This window comes from Mytilus edulis, chromosome 2 (genome assembly GCF_963676685.1).
Source record: "Mytilus edulis chromosome 2, xbMytEdul2.2, whole genome shotgun sequence".
Lineage (NCBI taxonomy): Eukaryota > Metazoa > Mollusca > Bivalvia > Mytilida > Mytilidae > Mytilus > Mytilus edulis.
The window spans coordinates 106,294,185-106,315,981 of NC_092345.1; the positions used below are offsets into that span (position 1 = coordinate 106,294,185).

A 21,797-nucleotide genomic window follows, 5' to 3' on the forward strand; every position below is an offset into this window, starting at 1 on the left:
CATAAATCTTATTAGATTCTAAGTCAAGGTTTATCATTGTGACAGCGGCAGAGTTACGACAACTGCCATATGTGACCAAGATTTTATAATTAGTCATATTTGCATGGAAAATCAAATTGGACATGCTGTCACAAAAAACAAAAATACACAGTTTTATTTGAAGGTCTGTTCAAACTGAGGACTGATTGTGTAAAGGTCAGTATTTACACTTTTAGATATTAATAAAAAGGGGTTGGATGATATGTCATTGAGACAGCAACCAATCAACACAAAAAAAGACCTTCAAAATATTTTTGTCTAGGTCATGGTTAAGGTTTGATTATGACTCTTAGTTTAGGCAAGTTTTGTGGCAGACTGAATTGTTTTAAGAGGAAATGAATCAATGTTCATATTTCACCTGATTTTAATTTTTGTAATCTAGAAGGATCTTGAGGAATGATATACAGGTATACAGACTCTCTTTATGACAAATCTTACATTTTTCTCCCGCCCATGGTTATTGATAGAACCCATATGACTTCACTCAGTCACTAAAAATCTTTTATGTAAACTAAATTAATATTGATAGCTGTGAAGTTGTAACAAATCTTTAGTTTTTGTCATTTTAAAGGATCACATATTGATTAAGTTCACTTGATATTTTGAAATTGTCATGTGGGACATGATAAAATCATAAGTAATACTTTTTTGACATGTTGATCATGATTTCAAATGCAAATTATTCTGATAAGATCATTATAGATTCAGTTCTACATACAATTGATATGTTTATCAATAGATAGTATTCATTGTAAACAGACTTGACTTATTATTCCTTGTCTAATTTGAAGAAATATACATTGTACAATATTAAGATTTCTACTAAAAGTTTACATGCATAAAGAATGAAGATCCAGTAATTTTTCTTTTCAAATTTCTCCTGTAAACATGTTTAATCGTTTTCTTTAAAGGATAAGACGTGTTTAAGATGTTCCAAAACAGGCCTTACATACAGTGACTTGTAGTTGGTCTATGTCATTTGGTCTCAGGTGAAAATTGTCTCATTGGCAGTCATACTAAATCTTATTTTCATTGTTCATATCTCTGTGTTCCTAGTTATAGTAATTCAACCTCTGTAAATTCTTTAAAATTATAGAATCAAGTACTGTGGAATCATTATTATTTGTTAGATATAAATTTTGGGGGATTTCATGGGTAAAGGTGAAAGAATTAAATGTTCAACAAATGACAAATTTTCCATAAGCATGTATCGCAAAACCATAAAATAAAATATCCATGAACATATAAGTTTTCCTTAATCCACTAAAATTGGTACCAACAATTATAAATGAAACCACAGTATATGTATTTGTTTTATAAAGGTTAACATAAATAAGATAGATGTTTTTCAGATTTTTTAAAACAAGATTGTCAACTTATCATCATTTACACTTTTTAACCTGTGTTTTTGAAACGTCTCTTGAGATGACCATTTACAGACTGGGTGACATTAACATAGCCTTTAACCTTTAACCTTTAGAAACATTAACATGGTAGACATTAACATAGCCTATAACCTTAACATCTCTTGAGATGACCATTTACAGACTGGGTGACATTGATATAGCCTATAACCTAAACATTTACAGACTGGGTAACATTAACATAGCCTATGACCTAAACGTCTCTTGAGATGACCATTTACCGACTGGGTAACATTAACATAGCCTATGACCTAAACGTCTCTTGAGATGACCATTTACAGACTGGGTGACATTAACATAGCCTTTAACCTAAACATCTCTTGAGATGACCATTTACAGACTGGGTGACATTAACATAGCCTATGACCTAAACGTCTCTTGAGATGACCATTTATAGACTGAGGGACATTAACATAGCCTATGACCTAAACGTCTCTTGAGATGACCATTTACAGACTGGGTGACATTAACAAAGCCTATAACCTAAACGTCTCTTGAGATGACCATTTATAGACTGAGGGACATTAACATAGCCTATGACCTAAACGTCTCTTGAGATGACCATTTATAGACTGGGTGACATTAACATAGCCTATAACCTTAACATCTCTTGAGATGACCATTTACAGACTGGGTGACATTAACATAGCCTATGACCTAAACGTCTCTTGAGATGACCATTTACAGACTGGGTGACATTAACATAGCCTATAACCTAAACGTCTCTTGAGATGACCATTTATAGACTGGGTGACATTAACATAGCCTATGACCTAAACGTCTCTTGAGATGACCATTTACAGACTGGGTGACATTAACATAGCCTATAACCTAAACGTCTCTTGAGATGACCATTTATAGACTGGGTGACATTAACATAGCCTATGACCTAAACGTCTCTTGAGATGACCATTTACAGACTGGGTGACATTAACATAGCCTATAACCTAAACGTCTCTTGAGATGACCATTTATAGACTGATGGACATTAACATAGCCTATGACCTAAACGTCTCTTGAGATGACCATTTACAGACTGGGTGACATTAACATAGCCTATAACCTAAGACATCAAAGTTCATGACCACCCAGTTTGTAAATGTCAAAGTAATCCATTCAAAATAACAGGAACTTTAAAACCCTGGGAACCACTCTAACATAGACTGAAGAAAGTTTTAGACCATACTTTAACAGGAACGGAAAAAATATCTGGACCGCTGACAACAATAGAAACAAAAAATGTTTTGATTTCCCTATAACAGAAACAGAAAGAAGTATGGACCACAATATAAATAGAAAATGAAAAAAAAATATCTGGACCGCTCTGTAACAAAAACAGAAAAAAGTTTGGACCACTCTTTATCAGAAATTGAAAAAAATATTTGGATTTCTCTATAACAGAAAATTCTAAGTTAGGTAGGTCTCAACTTATAATTGTAGAAGACTGCTTTACTCCAAGTTCCTGCTGACAAGTGCCCCACATGAATCAGGAATCAAATATGTTTTTTTTTATGGAGCAGTTTGCTTCAAGCTCTGGTTTTGTATTTTTGTATTGCCTCTTGTTTACATATGTTGAGGTTTTAATTCTTTCTGTGATTTTGTTATAATTTGAAACTGATATAGATATATAGTTAAGGAGAAAGTTTGCAGATTCTTGGTGTTGTATCCCCCAGAATTTTGTTGTTTATTTAGATTTTTTTAATTGGAATTTTAATCGCTGGTGTTCGACATAATCATAGGACAAAAAGAATACATTAGGAATTTAATTATGTGGTCTGGGTGAAATCCTCACACTAAAAGACGTGCTAACTTTGCTAATTTTGTGGTCTGGGTTTACTGTGAAATTCTCACATCAAAAGACCAGCTAACTTTGCTACATAGAAGTGATTCGAGTGAGATAAAAATGATGAATGTTAAATTGTGACAACTCTTTTTATTCCTCTCAGGAATAGCTAATATTGATATTTTGAAGAATTTTGGTTTTTCATCACTTTCTGCATTATGGTCCAAACTAATAAATAATTTAAATTGATGGTGTAAAACAGCACCACTACAAAGTTTGTATCATATTTACATTTGATTGTCAATACAGTATCATATAGAATATCAGATGAGCATCCGGTGTAATGTTACACAAATTATTAATAATATTTGAATCATATTACATTACAAAATAATTTTTATTTTAGTTAATTTCCTTTGTATTTGTAAAGTGTAATGGTGGTACGAGTTGTTTCTAAGTAAATATTTTTCAGACAAAATAAACAAGAATTATCTGTGGCTCTGCTAATAAAATGTATTAGTGAATTAATTCCATAGCATATCCAAATTTGAATTTACATAGTTAGAATACATGTACTGAAAAAAAAAAGACATCAGGATTAAGTCAAATAAAACTCTTATCATTAAATACAAATAAACTGTGATCCCTTCCAACATCTTCCCTTCTCCACAAATTTTCTCATCACTAAGAAACTAAAAGTTAGCGTTTAAAGAGTGTATCACATGCAAACTCTGGTTCAACAAACATAAATACACAGAAACTAAAAGTTAGTGTTTAAAGAGTATATCACATGCACACTCTGGTTCAACAAACATAAATACACAGAAACTAAAAGTTAGTGTTTAAAGAGTGTATCACATGCACACTCTGGTTCAACAAACATAAATACACAGAAATAGTACATGCATATACAACTGATGTTCAAGTTTCCTCTTATGCTGAAGGCCACTTTTGGTTTTCTTCACTCTTTTCTGTAACAATTTTATATATATTGATTAGATATTTGATATGTATATAGTTGTATCATGATGCTGATGAGGTTTAAGTTCTGGTTTAGCAACTTTAGCAGAAAGTACAGCCAGTCCCTAGACAAAGAAAACTGCTTCTTGAAAGTATGTTTTCAGATGGGAAAACCTTGATATTGTAGGGGAAGACTGGGACACTGAGTTGTTTTAAATGATTCTTTAAATAAATATTTTGTCTTTATTAATGATGGTAATTATTGGAAATTGAAACCTTCATTGATTCCTCATTCACAGCAAAATTGACCAGACCTTCCTCACAACAAAATTGACCAGACCTTCCTCACAACAAAATTCACCAGACCTTCCTCACAGCAAAATTCACCAGACCTTCCTCACAACAAAATTCACCAGACCTTCCTCACAACAAAATTCACCAGACCTTCCTCACAGCAAAATTCACCAGACCTTCCTCACAACAAAATTCACCAGACCTTCCTCACAACAAAATTCACCAGACCTTCCTCACAACAAAATTCACCAGACCTTCCTCACAACAAAACTCTTTGTTACTCATTGATGTGGAAGTGGACATTGTATTATGGAGTTGTCTATGAATACTGTGACGTCAAGAAGGAGGACTAACCCGTCAACTGCTAGAATACATATACCGTAACTAGTTTATAGGATAATGTCAAATAGGAATTATTTTGTTTGGTATTGAAGTTTAATGGTTCAGTTGATTATAAAAATTCCTCTTGTTAGTATGAGATTTTGATTTTGCCATTTTATTACAGACTTTCCTTTTTGAATTTTCCTCTGAGTTCGGTATTTTTGTGATTTTACTTATTAAGGTGGCTCGTGGGTACAAAAATTTCAGCAAAAAATTAAACATTTATTTTTTCATTACAAATTTTATCAATTACACTATTAGTTATTACTTTATGATATGGTACAAAAATCAACCCAAACAATTGATTCGGTTTGGCCCTAAATGACTTTTAAAATGTTAATATCATTGAAAAAGCTCCAAATTATCTCCCTTTGGTGCAAAAACACCATTTTTTGGCATTAAATTTGAAATATTTTTTTTAACTCATCGGTGACCTATGTACATAAACTAAATAATTGTGAAATTTAAGCTATTTCTGTAATTAGGTTATTTTTTTATTTCGATATTACCTCTATTTCTCCTATTAGTTCAACAGAAAAAAAGGACATTAACAAAAATGAATGCTTCTTCCGGAGCCAGATTGTGAGCTTAAATGAACGGTGACCCCATTTTTTTATTTCATTTTTCTTTTAAGTATTTGATAAAGTTCATTTATAAAAAAATATAGCGAAATCCTATATTAGAAAAAAGACTTGATTTATACCCAGGAGCCCCCTTAATGGTTTGTTGTTGGTATAATAGTATTATTAGACAGACCCTGCAGTAACAAATGCACTTCCTGGATGTATTATAAAATGAAACAAAATATTACTGTAATCTTTAAAGACACTTACAAAATCTGAAATTGAAGCAGTAAGTTTTAACCAGTAGAATGGATATATAGCTTTGAGAATCTGAATAAATACATAATTTGCAATACTGCTCAGAGTAATTTATTTAATTTGCTACCAAAAGCGGTTGACCTTTTAACTAATAAGGGTCTTGACCACATAGAGTATTATAAAAGCTTATTAATGATCAGATTTGTGTAAATGAATGGGTCAGTTGACATCTACTTATTGTAGTGCAACATTATCCCTCTTCCATAATGATGTGTGTCCTCAGGGAACAGGAGATAAATGGTAGAAGGTGAGATATAACTATTAATTATATGGCTATCTTCCTAATAATGAGAGCTGTTATTGATTATTTGCTGAGAAGTACAATTAATTTACTTTAGTAGGAGGAAAGACAAATGTTTTCAGCAAATTAAATTTCTACAAACTGTTTTGAAAATTGTCTGCATTACCGGTATGTTAAGAAGAAATTTCCAGTCAATAAGGTATTATGTTCTAAAATGTAATATCTTATGTAATTCTTTAGATAAAACTGATGTTCTTTAAATTTGTAACTTGAGAAAAATTTAAACACAGAATTAAAGCTCTTTAATTAAAAAAAAAGCCTACACTATCAAAAACATTAATTCTAACTGAAATTGCTTAAGCTTCCTATAGTTGAACCATGAACCAGCCCACTATACAATTCTGTCTGTTTACCCAACTATTATGGTAGAATCTCTAATGTGTTATTACCTTCCTGTAGATCTCCTACTATGGAACCTCTTATTAGCCTGGTTACATAATCTGCATTGTCTTTTCACAAATATTGATCTGTTTAATAAATACTTTCATATGATTGGAATAATGTGGTAAAATTAGATCTAACCAATTAAGTGATAGAATTAACCCACAAATGTAACCAGACATTGTCTTTTATACATGCTTTGATGTTATCTTTATCTTTTAATTTTAACACCATTTTGAATGGACTTATATGTTCCCTTCTCTTATTCTGTTTGATGGCTCTCCTACGAGACTCAGATCTTATTAGATTGTTAATGGCTGTTCATAGACAATTACATGATTAACAACTAGTTTTCAGCATCCTTATATATTAGTGTTCTTTTGTTCTGTTTTATCACATAATTCAACTTTAAATTTCCACCATGTTTTTCATTTGCATAAGCAGCACAATAGGTGCCCCTAGTTGAGCATGAATTGCTTACTCTTCCTGAACATGTGACATCAACCAAACTGTTTTTGGTTTTAGCATTATATTTTGTTTTAGATATTTTCCAGTATAGATTTCGTTAGGTCATGGTCTTGTCTAGTAGACCGGTATAAACTTTTATCTGCGTGATCCACCAATCTTTTATAGAAGATCAAGTTTTGAGGCAACCAAAAGTCATTTACAGGAATATTTAAAAAATATATTGTATAAAAGATAATCGGCCAATTTTTCATGGAGCCAATGTTATTTGTTTGTATGTAATCCTAGGTCTTTTCTCCATGTCATTTTATAACTGATGAATTTTTTATTTAAATATTATTTTTCAATGACATTTTTTTTCTTTCTGTTTTGATAATAGAACTTAAGTAGTATTAAACAAGATATTGTCAATTATCTTGCTGTGTAAAATAATTGAAACAGTGTGGTATTACATTGTGTAAGGTAGATATTCAGAGGGGAATAATGTTTTGTTCAATGTCAGGTGGGCAGGTCTCAACCAATCACATATTTATTTAGCTCTCAGTATTTACTTAGTGGAATAATGTTTATCAGATAGCTGCTTTAAGTTATATTTTCCATCTCCAATTTTCACAAGCTGATAATCCACACAGTAATAGTCTGAAATACTGATAAAAAAGGAGGAAAAATGAAATAAATGTTTGTAAAGGCAGCCAAATATATTTTGTAGCATGAGTCATGTTATTTTAAGTAGGTGTCTTTTATTAGCTCTTTTGAGAAAATAGGATGCCAACAAGTTTGTATAGAATATAAACTGAAGTCTAAAGCCGAGAAATGTCCATTTTACGACATTTATTTTTTCTGGTAGACCAGTTTGATATTTGATTCCATTGTAATGGTGCTTTCAGGCATAACTTGACTATTTTAATGAGGCTGCATTGAGTATCGTAGAGTTTGTGTATTGATTGATGAGTGCCTGATTTCATCCTTAATAGGCCTTTTTACTTTGTTCTTCAATTAATGACGGAGCACACATTATTATACAGTCTAGCGAAAAATTCAGGAAATTATGGTAATGTTTTATTTTTTTTTAGCAGCAGAAAAAGAGTTTGACGAATTAAAAGTTAGACTTGCTGGATAATGGTAGTAAAAGGTCAATTTATGGGACCCTTTATAGCTTGCAATTTGGTGTGAGCCATTAGGGTCCCTGTTGAAGACTGTACTTTGACCGATAATAGTTTACTTTTATAAATTGTGACTTAGTTGGAGAGTTGTCTCATTGACACTCATATCACATTTGCTTATATCTATTTGGTACTTTATTAACTGTAAAATGCATGTATTTTTACAGAAGCATCTATATATAGGCTTACTTTTCTTAGAAAATTTCCATTTATATACATGTATATAGTATTGGAGACTGTGCCACTGTGGATGTCTTCTAACTTTATTTATTGTCATTTGAGTTTTGTTTTGGATAGCTGTCCAGAAATTACTAAAGTTGTCCTTTTTTCACCCTGTGGTTTGCTATTGGCTGAGTTACTGTAACATATGTCTCAACCAACCTCCTAGGTTAGAGGGTGCACACAAACGTTTTGGAAACTATCTGAATTTTACCATGTGAGAAAAAGGATTAAGAATGCAGGTAATCTCAGATCCCCAGATTCTCCACAGGTACAGTTTCACCTGGCTCGGACAATTGTTGGGACTGACACTGAATGCCTTTAATTATAGGTCTTGTAGTGGTTGTACTGACTTCAGTATTTAGTTCTATCTAATATATGTTATATTTGTTTAAGTGTAATGAATCTAATAGCTTATTGACACAAGTGTCAAATGGAATATAAATCCTCTTGGTTCATATTCTCGTTAATATAATGACCATGGCATGATTATATGAGCCCACGTTAAACCTGCATTATAGATATTATATCCAGTACATGTACAAAGGAAGTATACCTTGTTTAGTTAAGCCTCCTATTCTATCAATTTTTTCTGTGTAAATATTGACTTTAAGTTTTACCAGTAAAACTAAACCAACAGTTTACCATTGTTAATAGCACGTGTTCTAAGCTTAATTTATTGTTCAAAGGATGAAATGGAAATTAATGGTTGATTGATACTTTGAGCACAGAAGTAAACAGAAGGGGAAGATAGTTAATTTGTCTTAATAATTATACAGTTAATGTAAATTGTATGGAAAATTGATGTTCTGTGTTTGTATACACTGGTGCTACCAGTCTGAAATCAGGTAAATAGGTAGAAATGTTCACGTTTTACATTTCACTAGACTTCTCGTATGGTGAAACTTAATCAAGAGTAAAGATACAGATCTTAGATGGATGTAATATGAATGGGTAGATCAATGGCAGGATGATGACACACTGGGTTGGATTTAATGTTGCAATTTTATTCATTTAAGACCCTTGCCAACAGTAATCAAGTTTCATTTGTGTTTACAGACTAGCATGTTTTATGTCACTGTACAGTGGTCTATATTTGTGGAGTTTTTTTTCAATTTCTAGGACAAAACTCATTTTGTGAGTGGTAACAGTGAGGTTTGCAATACAATTTTTTCTCTATTCAGATCTTCCTTTTAAAATCAAAATTACGAGAGAGAGAGCTTATAAGTTTTCTTATGAAAATTAGAGAGAGAAAAATCAAATGTTAAAATTTTAAGATATTGAGATAGGAACCAGCTGTTAACTCATGACAATTTACTTTTCAGGCCACTTTGTTTTCAGTAGTTTTCCCTTTTCCCCATATTTGCTAGTGAAGGATTACTATCCAGTCCCCTCCCCTCAAGCTTTTACCTTTTGGCATTTTTTTTAAAACTGTCACAAACACAGACAACAGGAATTGTAACTAAATATTCAAAGTGTTAACTTGAAAAAAACAAACATCATCTTGAAAAAACATATAAAAAGTAGTCAAAAGTTTTCAAAAAGAAGGTGTATGCATCAACAAATTGAACTTGTATAATAGAATGAAATAATTGAGTAGTGTTTACTACAGCCAGACTCTGTGATGATTGATAGTCGATATCTGTTGATTGACAGCCGACATAGATACCATTGTACCTTTCCTCCTCTGTGTATTGAGGAGGAAATATGCTTGTTATCATTCTTTATTAAATAAACTGTGTATTAAATAAGGTTATCAGGAACCATTCAGATTGATCAGGCTTGATCTAATTTATACTTTTCTCTCCCCAAAGGTTTTATTAGTTACAGCAGTAAAGCCTGATGTAACTTTGGTTTCTCAGAGTTAATTTAATTTGTTGTAAGATCAGTTCTTTACAATTTTCTCAGACAGTACATCATTGTGTAACTGATTTCAAAGAAATTGTAAATTTAGAAGTTTTGTTTCTCTTTTTATTTGTTTATTTCTTATTTAGAGATTCACTTTTGAAAAACTAATTTGAGTATGCAAATTTTAGTCAAATAGTTTTCACAGAACAAGGAAAAAGTTGAGATTTACTAAATGTTTGCCCAAGGAGGGCATATAACACAAAAACGATATGATGGGAACTGTTTGCAGAAAAGTACCAGTATTATATAATATATTTAATCTTTAGATCATTGGGATTCTGATATCTACATTTCATAATGTTACAGTAAATTGTAGCTATAGCTGTAACACCTGGCTGAGGTTCAATCCACCATTTTCCACAAAAGAAAATGCCTGTTATCTTTCGTTTGATGTGTTTGAGCTTTTGATTTTGCCATTTGATAAGGGACTTTCTGTTTTGAATTTTCTGTGGAGTTTTAGTATTTTTGTGATTTACTTTTTTGTAAACTTAGTTTAAGTTAAATTTATACAGAAGTTATATAATGATATAAAAACAGTAGGTTTTAGATAAGATAGAGGGAAGTACAATAGTTTTAGATAAGAAAGGGGGAATTCCAGTATTTTTAATTAAAATTGGGGGAACCACAGTACTCAGTTTTGTACAGGATTGATGGGGCTTTCAGTATATTGTAACATACTTTCACTTTAAACATGACTTAAAGAATAGTTATTCTGAAGTAGACATTTAAAAATGATGCACTAAAGCTGTTTTTGAGAGCGAGGGAATTTTTAAGTTACTTACTTATTCAAACATGATTTCTGCATTTGATTGTGAAAGTGATTTATTGCTTATATCTTTTTTAAGAATCATTAATTAAACATTTTTTAATTTCAACAGACAGATGAAAATTGTCTCGCTATGATTTGTTAGTAGATTTTCACCAAAAAAAAACCAATAGTGTTCTCATAATAATTTGTGACCAACAAATAATTCACTCAATGACAGAAATAAAGACAATAAGTTAGTCTTGCCAAAAAGTTGAAACTACAAAAACCTGAAAAACAAGTGTAAAGAAATTATTTTTGTGTTTTAGCTATTCAACTATAGTTTCTGTTCTGTTGTATTTTACAATTGTCCAGAACACTTACATTAAAATTAAAAAAGATATTGTTTGCTTAATATATCTCCTTAATTTAATTCTATGCCACTAACAAGTTGCTGTTGTCTAACAATTCTGTGTATATAGGCCATTGACCACAGATAGCTGTTGATGTACCTCTGATCATTGTTTATCTGTAACATCAATTATCAGGGGAGATAACCATATGATTGGCACATTTACAAATACACAACAACTTTAGGTGCTATTTAACATCATGACCTGAAACCAGGTCACGTAAGGTCAGCACCCTGATTATTCTAAGCTGATGACCTTCTGGTGTAGGCTCAACTGATGCAATTCCAATTTTCTGCTATTTCAGAAATCAGTAAATTGTATATTATTTCAAATAAAAGAGGAGCCTAAAAGTATAGGTTATATAATATATAGTTATCAAGAGGAGCCTTAAAGTATAGGTTATATAATATATAGTAATTGAGATCCAAAGCAAACTATTTCATGCAGGGAGTTAATTCCTTGTACAAATCTTTCATTTGAATGTTGTAAAAGTTGACACCAATTGTTTCAATGTTTTTTGTAATGTTTTACTGATTTGGTAGGTGCAAACAGTAACATAATATACTGTTTTTTTGTGTTTGCAGTTTTATCAGTTTTTGGCTTATTGATCTGAATTACCTGCATGACTTCACTTTTTGGAGATAAACCATTTTATTTTACCTCCAGAGAAGCTTTTGGAATAACAATAATTTTGTCTGTCTGTAAAACCTGGATTGGTTGGCTCAAAACTTTTGAATGCCTTGAAGGATCAGTTGAACTTATTTTCTTAACTCAGGATTTTTTTCACATCTATCTTTTTTTCAATGCAAATTTTGGGGTCAATGTTATCAAATTATCAATTATATTGCTGCACACTTATACCAGAAACCTTGAAGGTCAAGGTCACAACCTTTCATTGTATTAGGAAAGAGGAATTTAGTACTTTGAGCTTTATCTTTTATACAGTATTTTGTAGGTGTAATGTCAATATTTTGTTGTTTATTGTAATCTGATAATATTATGAGTTAATGAATAAAATAAATTTCAAGGTCACAAATTGTCAATTTTTCTCTTAATATTACTCTCATTTCCTTTGAAGACACTGAAGAAATTTTGGAGAATCATGGTCCAAGTCAATGACTTACAAATTTCAGGGTATTTAAAAAAATAGTAACAGCTCTTAAAAATCAAAAGTTCAAGGACACACATGCAGCTTTGATTTTGAATCAAAAGACTTTAAAAGGATAATCCTGGATATAGTAGTACATTAATGTCCCTGTAATTCCCATATTGACCTATACCAATACAATAATTAATGACAATCATTGGTGATGATGATTTAATCCTAATTTCCCTGGTGGTATTTCATACATAGTAATGACGTTGTCTGTATCTGAGTCTAGATGTATTTAATTTGTACATGGTTACTATTCCCACTGGCAGTACTCTCTTGTTACAGGACTGATGACTACAGTATAAGGTTCCCATGTTTAATGATGTGATAAATATTATCCATTACTCCAGATCAGGATTGCTGCATTATTTCAATAAGCTGTCAAGCATGTAATTAATATTTCTTAAAAGTCTTATAAGGTTAATTCTGAAAAAGGTCAATAGATATAAAGGCGACACATTTTAAAAGTTCTTCCTCATATCAGTAAATCGCCGTGATATAGCCTTGTTGTGCTAATGCGGCGTAAAGCAACCAACAATCAATCAAACATCAGTAAATTATCTTTGAAAAGTTCTAATAGTTATATGGCAGATAAAATGTGTATTGTCAAAATTTTTGTTATGTTCAGTCAGATGAGATATTATACAAGTTCATGAAAACTATAATGCGCTACCTACCTTATTCGTTGCAACTATAATGTACCGGGTTCCTTATTCGTTGCGTCATCTGTTCTGGGACTTAAAAGTGCATTAGATTTAGCATGAAATCAATTATCCATGGAAATTTAGAAAAGAGATTATGATTCTTAATTACTGGCAGACTCCAGATGTTGATTTAATATCGGAAAATATATTTACATCACAAAATATAGTCATTTTTATACAGAAATATAAACGTAGTATTTTAAACCCAGTTTATTTAATTTGGCGGTCTTCCTTTTGGCATTACATGACTCCCACTAAAACGTTGGATTAGTACTACATAATTGATGAAAACAGTTTCATTCTTGTCCATTTATAAATTGATTTGTTTGCAATGTGTGAGAATAACACTGAATTTGTAAAGATTTTCTAAGGAGACTAAGTTGATTAGTGATGGCCATTCACAGTGTGGTTTATCTTGTTAGATAATAAAATGTTGAATACATGAAATTGAAATGTCACATTTATAGAAGGAATTCTGCATACAATTGTAAGCACAAACCATGTGTATAACATTGAGGATTACAGATATTGTTTCATTTATCTTAGCCACAATTCTGTCACCATGATTCGGACTTATCCCAGATTTTTACTTAAAGATTGTTGTTAATTATGGAGCAGGATTCACTGCTCACCTTTCCTATGGTTTATTGGGAAGCTCAATCTTCAGTTTATTGACCTTTACTTAAGGCCACCACCCTTTTTGAAAATCTTAAATCCACTACTAAAAAGGTTACATGTACTACAAACTATTCCTATAATCTTGATAACTACAAAGGATCAACATGATTAAAGCGATAGTTATAGAATTATCATATTTGCAGCTGCCTTTGTTTTTTTTTCTGGTTATAACTGTGTTCTGCAATTTACCACAAAGATACTCCTGCCTGTGAAAACAATAAAGATGATTGAAGATTTCTTTACATTGTGAGATTAAATTAAAGAGATAACTTTGATTTACTATGTTTTTGAACTTTTGTAAGGTTTTTATAGTCAATATTTTTGTTGGTGAGGTTTCATCATTCAGATAGAGGCTTGGGTTGTGAAAAGTATAAAAACAAAAGTACCAAACTCTGAAGACAATTCATAATAGAAAGTTCATCATCAAATGTGATGTTCCCAAAAGTTTGCAAAACTTGCACAGCACTAAATGAAAGAGTGACATGATACTTTAATTAACAGTTTACAAATAACAATATTTTATCATTTCAAAAAAGATATTTTTAATCTCCCAAGTCGTAGACAAACTGACAACGCTGTGGCAAAAATTAGAATAAAACCCATCAAAACACCAGTCTACAAAACAAAGAGACTTTAAGAGCTAGCAAATTAAACCTTACTCAGAAACCAAGAGATGATCCTGCTCCACATGTGCATTTTTATCATTAAATCTTGTCTTAGAGTTTCATTGATTCTCACTAAACATCTAATATATCAATTGATTAATTGATTGTTGGTTGCTTAACATCCAGTGACAAATATTTCATGCATGTTCAGGACTAGAACAAGTTAACAATAAATGCAATAGGTAGGTCTTGTCATGATAGAAGCCATAGGGATGATGGTATAATGGATAGGGACAGAAATGTTGCATTGCAACAGGCCACCTACAAATCCCTCAAAGAGGTGTTGCAAGGGTTCTGAACGTGTGGCACTCTCTTTACACGAGGCATCAGATTTAATGTCCCCATTCTGACAAGATGTGACTGCAAACTTGACGGTCAAACGAACAAATGCCCCACTTCGTCAAGTGTTTTACTGCCAGTCGGGACAAGACGAAGTGACCATATTTCATTTCCTCAGTCATGTCAGTCGCCCTTTAAATCTATCAATTATATTTGTTTTGTTTACAAACTTGAAATCCCATAACTTAGCATTTCTAATACCTTTGATAAAGTGTTCAAAGTAGGAAAAAATGTTGTATCATGCTTACTTAACCACTTTAAATATTCCTCCACAAATTTGAATATTTATTCTGGTTTATGGTCAACCCACCTGTTACAAGACACATACCCTTCGGATCTACACAATCAAGCATTAACGTTAAGTAATAATGCCTGAGTTAACTACACACAAACTTACCAGTGTATACATTTCGCATCACAGCTGATTATGTGCTGTTACAGTTATTGACATTCTCAAGGGATCTTCTATTGTAGTAAACCAAGGCAGATCTTTCTTATTACACAGATTCAGTCTGCAGGGACTATTCATTGTCGTGTATAAGGGATATATCATTGCATTTATTTATCAAGTGATGAGTTTTTCTTGTTTGTAGATCTTTGAAGTGGTGAAAGAAGGATGGATGTGTTTAAAGTCTGGACTTGATTATTCTTTATAAAGGTGAGTAAATTACTAATTACTTAGAGTTAGACATCTGCTAGTTTTTTGTCTGTCACAACAGAAGGTGACAAAGATGAACTAGAAACCAGTAAAACAATGGGAACAGTCTAATGACAACTGTATTGATCTTCAGGGCATTTTATTCTTTCCAAATCAGTACCAGTTTTGATTATTATACTACCCAATTGAAATCACTGTTGTGACTTATGGTAGGAATCCCACCAATTAGATATGATAAAGCATGTACCATTCCTTGTTGACCATCACATTTTGTGTAAATTACATCATCTGTATTTGAATACCATAAATTTATGCCTTCCCAAAATATCTGATGGATATAATTTTTCTCCAGTCTGTGAATCAATCTTCCATCTCTGTGGTCTTGTCCGTTGATCTGTTCATCTCTCAATCTCTTGTTGTCTGATGAATTCAATAATTAGAAAATTCAGAAATGAGAATCCATAGTTTAACGAGGAAAGGACTTTATATTTCTTCTAATCAAAATATGGATAAGTTTGAAATGCAGTTAGATCTTAAATTTGATGAGCTTTTGGGAGTAAAAAAAAACATCCATTTGAAATATTTTGGAGGCATCTGCAGGTGTTGGAGCTTACTCACTTAACATTCTTTAATTTTTAACTAGAATAAATGATTTGAAAATGTTGTTCAGTAAGGTGTTACTGCATTAATTATATTAGGTAGAACAAATTGTAAGAAAAAACAGAATAGTCTTACAAATCAGATTCACACTGCCTGTGTCTTGTTATAGATAACATTAGGTTATAGAAGTTATATAGTATGTTTGGTAATGGGTTGAATAAATGCAACTTGTTTGTATAAATATCTAATATTCAAATGAAATGGCAGAAATTTATGGGAAATGTCAAGAAATTACTATTTTTTGTGTGTTCAGTTACTGAATACTTGATTTTCTCCCTGTTTATTTTATTAACAGTTTATAATAGACATTATCCTGAAAGTGAACATGACAAGAAGAACAATAGAGAATTGCATGTTATATTCTACCATGCCCATTTAGCAGATTGACGTCCTTTGAGTTTATGCAGACATGTGCAGTTGTACCACTTAATTTGATATCCTAAAATTGGAGAAAAAAGTAAACAACTTCTTATTGATTTGAGATTTCTTGTGTTAACTTTTCTATAATTGTTCTGTCAATGGTTGTTACAGCTATCAGTTTTATTTCCCGTTTTTAATTTGAATTTAATTTGAAACCAAATCATGAAACTACGATTATCTCTGCTTTTCCACTTTTGTTCAGAACAATTGCAAACTTGATAAAGCTATCTATTTAATGCATCATTACACTTTGAATTTTATTGCTTTTGATTTTAAAGACCTTTGCCTCTTGGCCAAAGGAAAAAACTTTCAATTAACTCTATGATAGTTATTGTAGCAAGAAATTTCTCTGTTAATAAATGGCACCAAATTTTACTGAAAATCGTAATCATTTTGTGTAGAAAATCAAATGAAAAAATTGTCTTTCAAAATGTGGGAAAATATAAATTCATTTTGTTAATACAGGGTGATAATGTGATAGAATTCAATCTATTTGTATGTATCTAAGTGGGTAAATTGTCGCTGTTATTCTGTGTTTAGCTCTGATTGATTTCATTATTGTGATGTCACCATCAATTTACATCAAATAAGAACTCCAGCAGCCTGCCGATTGCACATGTAAGACTTCCATGGTAGTGTATTATGGCATTTTTATTGCTTTACTTTGAGAGAGCCTTTGTTATTCTATTCCCAGTAAAATACCTTTGGAAAAAATCCAGATTATTTCTGTGGTCAGAATGCTTATTATAATGATGAAATATTCTAACAAATTCATCCAAACAAATAATTTATTTGTTTATTGCAGAATTCATTTAGAAAATCTTATGTAAACATTTACACATGAATTGATTAATCCTGTTTAATTTTCCCTTTTCTCCTCATATTAATAATATGAAGCAGAAAAAATCAAACATAGAGAAGATCAGGGTACCTTAAATAATAAGGTTGTAAAGCATCACATTGATTCTAGTAAACTTATGTTACAGACCTAGTTTAAACTTACATTAATACATGTCAAGGACATTACAGTAAACTGGAAGATGTCATAAGTAGAGGTTGAATATAAAACTTAATCATTGTAATAGCACCGATCAAAAGTGTAGATATAAAATGGAAAACTAAAGACCAAACAATGCTATGACATTGATAAAACTATGACACAACTATGACATTGATAAAACTATGACACAACTATGACATTGCTTCTATATATCAACTTAATCCCAGCTGGGCAAAGTCGAGGACACATTGATAGAGCCTCTAATGTTTGCAGTTATTTTCAAAACACAATGACTGCTAGGACAAGGTGAAGGACACAATGACAGACCCTAAAGATGCATTCATGGTATAAACACTATGTCTGCTAGGACAAAGTGAAGGACACAATGACAGACCCTTAAGATGCATTCATGGTATAAACACTATGTCTGCTAGGACAAGGTGAAGGACACAATGACAGACCCTTAAGATGCATTCATGGTATAAACACTATGTCTGCTAGGACAAAGTGAAGGACACAATGACAGACCCTAAAGATGCATTCATGGTATAAACACTATGTCTGCTAGGACAAGGTGAAGGACACAATAGTGACAAAGACCTTAATATGGCGTTGTCAGTTTATATTAGATTTATGAGTTTGACTGTCCCTTTGGTATCTTTCATCCCTCTTTTAAAGGTACCACCCATGGTCACAGATGCATGAAAGTTTGTGCAATCTAAATAATAAAAAATTGTACCATATGTCATAAATGATAAAACATGCCTTATAGAAAAGGAGATGTTTTGTGAATGCCAATGAGACCGTATCCACCGTGTTCAAAAGTAGTGGATCCAAGGAAGCAATGATAGGCAACCGTACTGCCTTCAACAACACAAAAAAAAAAACCACATCCCTAATAGTTTGCCCCACATGAAAAATATGAAACAAAGTCTTGGTCTCTGATAGAATTTTTTCTCATTGATTGGTAGCCATACTACATCTACTTAATATATTTTTGGGATTCACAAAAAATCAAAACTTTTACAAAAATTAAATAAAAAATTGTACCATACTTGGTCTCTGATTGAAAGTTTTCTCTTGGTAGTCAGAACACATCTACTTATCTTTTTTATTACCTAATTAATCAAAACTGTAACATACTTTAAGGATGGGAGCTGGGTTTAACCTCTCTGATGAGTAACTGAAATAAATGGAAAATCAGAAATCTTTTTGTTTAGTAAAGTACAAATTATACTGTTCTATTTGAAATAGAGAAAAGGTGTGATCATAAAACTACAAAGTGTTAAAGTAAGAGTCGTCAGACCTGTTGAATTTATTTACAAACAGCTTTTGCCATTAGGGAATTTATTGCTATTATTCAGTTTGATAATTTGTTGAAATCCATCAGAATTGCTTTAGTAATTACTCCAAGGATTAGCATTGTTTAAGTACTCTATTATTTCATACTCAACACAACTTTATTTGTAAGTGACAACAGAATTGATTATTACTATTTAACTCGATTTTTTTTATGTTTTCCTTATATAATCATGGTTTAGTTTTCTTTGGCTTTTACATTAAACGTCTTCAGTGGTGCCAGGTAAAAACTAGCACAGAAAGTGTTATGTCGACAGTAGTGTCAGTATTTGTTATATATGTAGACAGACATTTTAGTATCTGTTATATTCCCCAGCAGTGATTGTGTCTGGGCATGAACAAACTTTGAATTAATGATATTTTCATGGAAGGATTTTTGTTTTGGTTTAATGGTCTTCAATTCCATGATTCAATACAAGTCTCACAATTGTAGATAGATATTTCAGTGTAATTTATGACCCATTAAATTGATATTTCAGGTGTATTATGACCCATCTAGTTGATATTTTAGGTGTATTATGACCCATCTAGCTGATATTTCAGGTGTATTATGACCCATCTAGTTGATATTTTAGGTGTATTATGACCCATCCAAATTGACCAATTGATATTTCAGTGTATAATGACAAGACTTTGTACATAGTTCCCCTATGTTAATTATATCATGAATTGTTTTACAGTTCCATGAATTTTACTGGACATCTTGATTTTAAGATCTGCAGACTATAAGTTTTATAAAGCAATAAGGACAAAAGTCAAAACTCCAATAAATTTACTTTGTCTTCAAACATCAATATCTCTTTACTTTTATAGATGAGAAAAATTTGAATTTTAACACACATATCCCTAGTGAGAAAAAGATGTTACCATGCTGTCTATACTATACAAATGTCACAGTATGGCTATTGCTATTGATTAAAGGTGCAGGGCTGTATTTATTATAAAACTACAAAAATTATCACTTTGGTAAGATATTCTAATTTAATCAGCTGTAGCTATTTATTTATATTATATTTTTTATGCATAAACTGGAATTTCCAAGTTTTTTCTTTTACTTTGAATTAATGCTATTTTATGAATAATATTGTAACACTTTCAGCTATTCATTTGAGGTCCCTTTTGATAATAATTCCTTGAGGTATTCAAGAAGTAAATTATATTCTGACAATGCTTTCAAACTTTTGGGTTTGAGTGTTCCTGATGAAGATAAATCCAGAAAACCTTTTGATAAAATGTTATTTTCATATAAAAAGTATTTTTACCCAAATTATCATCTTCATATAAGACATATTGTAGCAAAATATAATTTTGGAAAATGAAATTGAGAATGAAAATGGGGAATGTGTCAAAGAGACCACAAGCCGAAGACCACCAACGGGTCTTCAATACAGCAAGAAAATTCCTCACACGGCCCATACCTAAATATTAATGACGAGAAAATCCCTCACACGGCCCATACCTAAATATTAATGACAAGAACTCAAGTTGAGGCTATTTTTGCAGATTTTACAGTTTTTATTGAAACAACAACTTACAGGCCCTTCCTGTAATATTGAGATTGTCTGCTCTGTGTGTACTCACGTGTCAAAAAGCATGATGTTGTGCCTCACTTGTCTAAATGTTGTGCCACACATGCCTAAATAAGTGATATGTTGTGCCACATATGCCTAAATAAGTGACATGTTGTTCCACATATGCCTAAATAAGTGATATGTTGTGCCACACATGCCTAAATAAGTGATATGTTGTGCCACACATGCCTAAATAAGTGATAAGTGATATGTTGTGCCACACATGCCTAAATAAGTGATATGTTGTGCCACACATGCCTAAATAAGTGATATGTTGTGCCACACATGCCTAAATAAGTGATATGTTGTGCCTCACATGCCTAAATAAGTGATATGTTGTGCCACACATGCCTAAATAAGTGATATGTTGTGCCACACATGCCTTAATAAGTGATATGTTGTGCCACACATGCCTAAATAAGTGATATGTTGTGCCTCACATGCCTAAATAAGTGATATGTTGTGCCACACATGCCTAAATAAGTGATATGTTGTGCCACACATGCCTTAATAAGTGATATGTTGTGCCACACATGCCTAAATAAGTGATATGTTGTGCCTCACATGCCAGAAGCATAATGTTGTACTTTACATACCAAAAAAGCACAATGTTGTACCCTACATGTCAAATAGCACAATGTTGTTTCTACATGTCAAAAAGCACAATGGTGTGTGCTTTAATTTCAAATAGCACATTGTTGTCCCTAAATGCTTTGTGCTTACATGCCAAAAATCACAATGTTTTTTGCTTGCATACCAAAAATCACAACATTTGTATCTTTGAAAATAAAGAGACATGGTATGATTGTGACATGCCAAAATGCACAATGTTGTACCTCAAATGAAATAACGCACAATGCTGTATCTTACATGCCAAAAATCTCAATGTTTTGTCCTTTAGTTACATGCCAAAAAGCACAATATTGTACCTTTGAAAAAAAGGAAGACATGGTATGATTGTTACAGGCCAAAAAGCGCAATGTTGTTATTTATTTATGAGATAGAACTTATGTGGTTTGGTGGTCAAAACACACTTAATTTTTTTGGTCTGTTTCATTGCTTTCTTTAGCATTAAGACTTGCTGACTTCAGCATAAGGACAAATGTAAATTATTGCATTATAGAAGGCAGTGAGTGATATGTTATGATGTAGTATTATTATACATCTAACCCTTTCATCATTCACCTGTCCACAGTAATTGGGTGTCTATTCCTTAGATACAGACATGTTTAT

General features: G+C 31.8%; 1 protein-coding gene across 11 annotated transcripts in view; it reads left to right on the forward strand.

The window, feature by feature from the left end:
- Positions 1-21,797, forward strand: part of LOC139513873 (zinc finger CCCH domain-containing protein 10-like) — a 108,223-nt gene that overhangs the window by 51,409 nt on the left and 35,017 nt on the right. For 10 of the 11 annotated variants that reach the window (XR_011662536.1, XR_011662537.1, XM_071302793.1 and 7 more), the window contains one exon: positions 15,490-15,554. The gene's annotated coding sequence lies outside the window, so the exon portion shown is untranslated. Of the gene's footprint in view, positions 1-15,489; positions 15,555-16,509; positions 16,672-21,797 lie in introns of all 11 variants that reach the window. The other variant, XM_071302794.1, reaches the window with a different exon arrangement.